This window comes from Diabrotica virgifera, chromosome 7 (genome assembly GCF_917563875.1).
Source record: "Diabrotica virgifera virgifera chromosome 7, PGI_DIABVI_V3a".
Classification (NCBI taxonomy): domain Eukaryota; kingdom Metazoa; phylum Arthropoda; class Insecta; order Coleoptera; family Chrysomelidae; genus Diabrotica; species Diabrotica virgifera.
The window spans coordinates 1,256,560-1,262,559 of record NC_065449.1 but is presented as its reverse complement, the minus strand read 5'-3'; the positions used below and the strand labels follow the sequence as shown (position 1 = coordinate 1,262,559).

Genomic DNA, 6,000 nt, shown 5'->3' with positions numbered 1-6,000 from the left:
ATAAGTAATGTCAAACTTTAAGGGATAATTCTGCATGAAAAAATAATTACAGTTTGCTTTATAAACGTATGTCCGCAAATGCTTCGCTTTCGAGATAGAGGTGTCGACATTTTTCTTACAAACTGATGATTTATTTATTATCGCATTATTGTCAATGTATTCTCACTCTCTTGTGATATAAATGTTGATATATATTTTTTTATAATTTCCCGTCGTCAAGTATTACGTCAGATGCCCTTCGGTGCTACGCAAAAATACTTCAGTAATATTAATGACAATTAATGTTTTACAACTTGTCACAGGGAACACCAAGAAACAAGATATCAATAAAATATTAGTTAAAATGATTTAAAAAGACAGTTTTATTCATGAAATAATCTTAAAAATTATCTCTCGAGCCCTTAAAAATTTTCGATCTGCTTTACCCTCGTGCCCCTTTGACATAATTTCACTCCCCTTCTGGTCGTGAAATTAAAACTGTCATGGTGTTACTCGGGATACAAATCGATAATTTTAGAGCTCTCCTGTAATAATTGTGTACTACTGATTATTTCATTCATAGAGATTCTGACCAATAGAAAGCTACAAGAATAAAAATTACAGCGAGAATTTTTTTAGATAATTTTCCGTCGTCAAATTACGTCAAATTACGTCAGATGCCCTTCATTGCTATGCAAAAAGGAACATTCAGTGACATTAATGACAATTAATGTTTTACAACTTGTCAAAGAGACCATGAAAAGGTTTAGCAAATATTCAGGATAGCAAAGATATCAATAAAATGTTAGTTAAATTGATTTAAAAAACAGCTTCATTCATGAAATAATCTTACCGAATTACTCTCGAGCTACTAAAAATTACTGAGTTGTTTTGCCTTCGTGACACGTTGACATAATTTCACTGCCCTTCGGGTCGTGAAATTAAAACTGTCAAAGTGGCACTCCGGATACAAATCGGTAATTTTAGAGCTCTTGTGCAATTATTACTGATAATTATGTATAAGTAAGTAAAATTTTAGAAAAATTTTGATATTAAAAAAATAATAATATTGGGCGTTTATGGGTCAAAAGTCATTTTACATCAGCCGTAGCCTCTTCTGCGACTCATCAGGAAATAATTGTGCACTTGAAATCAGGATAAACTCGAATAAGACTACTTATCGAGAACGGTACTTCGATCGCAATACTCGCGATACCTACCTATAGCCGCAGTGCAGTACCTGTATGTAGTCGATTCATTACTGGCATACCGAGTGTTGTTTATAAAACCCCGGCTAAAAAATAATGTTAACGATAAGGTTTATTTTTCGTGTGCCAATGCTTTGCTTAAACCTTAAGTTTAACTCGAGTATGTGATAGGTATATATTGACGGACTCACCAATAGCGTTGGATTCAGAGTAAGTTGATAAGATTAGACATGGTTTGTTATGTTTTTAATTGATGGTTGTATTGACTAAACACCGTTATTTGGTATGTGCTGCAAATTACTGTGATTTATCTCGGTTAATAAAGACTTTCGGAGTAAAATTTATGACGAATATTTCAATTAATTTTTTAAACCTTTGATCTGGTTTCCTGACTAAGTTTTATTAATTTATGTCATACTAGTTCGTAAATCTCTATCTATCTATCTATTGCCCTTCATTTGTCCAAAGTTGAACGAAGGCCTCCCCCTTATTTTCCACTCTTCTCGGTTCAGTGCTAATCCTGTCCATCTGGTTCATGAGTATCTTTTTAGGTCATCCGACCATCTCATCTGTGGTCTGTCCTTTCCTCTTTTATAGTTCCAAAGTCTCCAGGACCTCGATTTTTGACCCCTCGCTTCGTGATCGATCATTCGCTATCTGTATACTAAACAGATACGAAGCGAATACGTTCGATAACGAAGCGAAGGGTAAAAAATCGAGGTCCAGTGGGTTGTCGCTTCATTCCATCTTCCGTCTCTTTGTCTTCTCTTGTGTCCTGCAAATTTCCATTTGAGAGTAGCTTCATGTTTGTTTTACGTCTTTCACTTTGGTTTTATTTCTGATCTATGTACAGTATCCTTCTTTTCTCTGTGCAGTTGGGACATGGGTTGGGACATGGGCCCTTAAAACATCAACCGTAATTTGAAATGTTTAATCTACCGGAGAATCCTCAAAATTTCGTGGACATCGCATACCTCAAACGAAGAAGTGGTGCATAGAATAGACAATGAAAGAGAACTTTTCAACACAGTGAAAGTTAGAAAAACATCACACTTAGGCCTCATACTGGGAAATAATAAGTACCAATATGTTCAACTTATAGTAAAAGGAAAGGTCGAGAGAAAGAGAGGATTGAAGGAAAAGACCATCGTGGCTAGAAAACATCCGACAAAGGACATGGCTATATTTTGAAGAGCTAATAAGAACAGCTGAAGACAGAGAAGAGTTACCAATTGTAGTAGCCAACCTCCATTGAGGAGACAGCACTTTAAGAAGAGAAGAAATACAGTAAGTACTTATCCGCCAAAATAAACAGTACCGAATATAAAAAAATTATTTCTGAATTAGTTTTTATAATACGTATGTTCAAAATGTGCACCAAAAGTGGTTGCTACAAATGTTGAAAATAAGTTATTATTCTGTGCCGTAGTTTTCCAACAGTTTCTGGCCGATTTTCCTAGCGAAATATGGAATTCTTCATCATACCAAAATGTAGGCATGAGGTGCTGTTAAATCCGGTGAATGAGGTGGATACTCGAAATCTGTGCGACGAGAAATTATTCCAACGTTGATATCTTTCTGACACTTATTTTAAACATGGGCCATTATTCCGTCCAACTCCGTATGAGCGGAAATTTATGTTCTACTAAAAAATTAAAATAAAAGATTTGTTGTAATAGGTATATTTTAAAATACCCTAAATAAGGGTCACATTAAGACAAAACGTTTTCGGATTAAGAAATGCATCATCAGTGTTTCTAAAAGCCCTAAAATTAAGTATAACCTAATTAATTAAGAAAAAGTTAAAAAATTGACAGAGGTTTTAAAAAACAAGAGGCCATACTTACAAAAAATAGCATGCCTGAGCCACCAAAATGTGTTGGGTAAAAACCCTTTAAATGTGAACGGTTATGTTACGTTAAATATTTATACAGATAATTAATATACGTTCACATTTAAAGGGTTTTTACCCAACCCTTTTTGGTGGCTCAAGCATGCTATTTTTTGTAAGTATGGCCGCTTGTTTTTTAAAACCTCTGTCAACTTTTTAACTTTTTCTTAATTAATTAGGTTATACTTAATTTTAGGGCTTTTAGAACACTGATGATGGATTTCTTAATCCGAAAACGTTTTGTCTTAATGTGACCCTTATTTAGGGTATTTTAAAATATAACTTTTACAACAAATCTAGTATTTTTGTGATTTATGGTATACAGCCAGGTACAGGAAGTTTATTTTCCTCGTGGATTTTCTACTAAAAAATCTTTTTCTTCGATAGAAAAACCATAGAGTTATATATTAGCATAGAGAGAATGTCATTCAGAGCGAAGTGACGGCACCATCTTTTTTATTTGGATTAGTGCTGTTTCACTTTTACGCATAGTAAAGCTGCTACAGTTGTCCTCCTCTTCCGTGCCTATATTCACACTGAATGTCATCATAGATTTTCGATACAATGTGTTAGAAAGAGATGCAGCAAACCAGTCCATGAGATCTTGTCGTCAGGAAGCGCGGAAAGTAGGCTCCCTCTATGTTAATATATTACCTCTATGAGAAAAACCCATAATGACAAATATTTTAACCATAACCTAATGTCAAGTTGACAGCTAATGACAAGTATGCCAAATATGATAAATGCAACTTGCGTGCGCAATTTCCCAGCCCTCTTAATTTCGGTACTGTTTATTTTGGCGGATACCGTATTTTTCTTTTTATCACTTAGCCTGGTACCCAGCATCCGCCTTTCCATTGCCTTTTGAGTCTTGGCTATCTTTTCCATATTTTCCTTTGTGAAGGTTCATGTCTGTGCTCCATATCGTCGCTGATATGGAAAAAGGTGCCAAGTAACATTTTTATATTTTTACTAAGTGGATCTACTAAGCTCCTTTTTACACAACCAGTTTAAAAAAATGTTACGTGGCACCAAAAAATTATGAGACTATCTCAACACCAATAAGTAATACACTTGACCCCTTTTTACAGAATAGGTAGAACCTTCGTACCTCTCATTTTTGCACATAACCCCTCTTTTGAATAAAATGTCACTTAACACCTTTTTGCAAATCAGCGACGATATGTAAGTACTAGTAGGACACATTGATCACATACTTTTGTGCGAAGGTATTGGGCATATTTCTGGTTTTTCAGGATATAGCTCATTTTTCAGAATGTCTCCCATGCGAGTTTTATTCTCCATTTTATTTCTGCTGTTTGATTTTCTTTACTCAGTTTCATTATTTGCCCTAGTTATAAATATGTACTCCTTGACTTTCGGTATTGTACTTGTTCCTATTTGCATAGTTTCGTTCTCCTCCATGTTGTTTATAAAAGCAAGACTAAATTTAAAAATCAATCTATCTCGTCATCTTTATCTAATATGTCGCATTTCTGAAATATTAAGGGTGGGTCCAGTCAAGTCGGGCCCTGGCATCCCTGAGTATTCGCCTCCAAACATTCCTTTTCTTGGCTGTTCTCCAGTTATCCACCTTTGACATCTCTTTAGCGTCGGTTCTCATTTCGTCTATCCACCTCCTCTTTGGTCTTCTTAGTGGTCGACGTCCCACCATAGTTCCATTATAGTGCAGATTATCGGAGAACAGGCCATTTTTGGGAAAAGTTATTTACCAGCAATTTTATTGCTGGAATCGAAGCTTATGAGTGTATATATTAATAATATAGGTATGCAAAGTCCGCAAATAGTGTGCTACTTTTTTTTATAAACAAAATGGCGCCCGAAAATCGTGTTATTTTTTCAATTTTTGCTGTATAACTTTAAAGATTTTAACTTTACACCAAAAACACTCAAATAAAAATTCACCGTAATTAAATTCTGCATAGAGACGTGTTTTTCCTGATTTACTTCGACGAAAATTTTTCCCGGAAAATGCCGGTTTTTCCAGCAAAATCTTTAATTTTCAACTAAAATTTTAGATAAGTAATTTTTTATTAATAAATAAATAACTTGGTAGCATAAAAGCTCTTTTCGTATAGATTATAATTCCAGAATCCGATGGAAATTGAATGAACAGTTTAGCAACAATTGAATTGTTAATTAAAAATTTACGGTCGTTATAATAACCACAATTATTATGATAAATAAGAATAACTATAATTTTTTTATAAAGAGACACTGTACCTATCTATTGTACTTTACAGAATTGAAATCGGACTATTTAAGCAGCCTCAGGAATATTTTAAAATTATTGACAATTTTTTGGCTTATAAACAAATAGAATATCTCGGGAAATGTTAAATTAAATTAAATCACGAAAACCGTATGGAGGAACCGATGAGTGGTTCCTGAGATACTACCGGTCAAAGTTGACCGGTATTTACGGCAAAGATATAAACAATAGGATCATAATTTTCGAGCCATCACCTTTTTATTTTTATCCTCTTTCTTCACACCAATTTTCATATCTTTAAAATAATGATAATATATTATATTATTATAATAAACACTATCGATGTTACGAGTGAAAATTGCCAAAAATAGCAAAATTCCAATCGAAAATTAGGTTGGAGAAAATGTAATCTCAAAGTTCAAAATCGGTATACGTTAAAAAAAAAACATTTTCTCAGCGTCCCATGGAGCAATTTTGTTCATTCTTTTTTTGTTCCCAAATAACTCGAGTAGAGCCATCTAACTAACTCATTATTAAATGTTAAAGTTGCTTTTGATTTGTTATAACAAATTAATTTATTTATTATAACAAAATTTTTAATTTGTTTAAATAAATATTGTTTAAATACAGCTTTCAAATGAGAATATTTTTGTTTTAACGTTAAAAGGTACACTTCTAGTAAGTTTATT

General features: G+C 33.5%; 1 protein-coding gene across 1 annotated transcript in view; it reads left to right on the top strand.

The window, feature by feature from the left end:
• Positions 1-1,175: 1,175 nt before the first annotated feature.
• The window catches only part of LOC126888344 (calcium release-activated calcium channel protein 1-like), a 106,682-nt gene continuing 101,857 nt past the window's right edge, over positions 1,176-6,000 (top strand). Inside the window, exon 1 of the mRNA XM_050656511.1 lies at positions 1,176-1,397. The gene's annotated coding sequence lies outside the window, so the exon portion shown is untranslated. The remainder of the gene's footprint in view (positions 1,398-6,000) is intronic.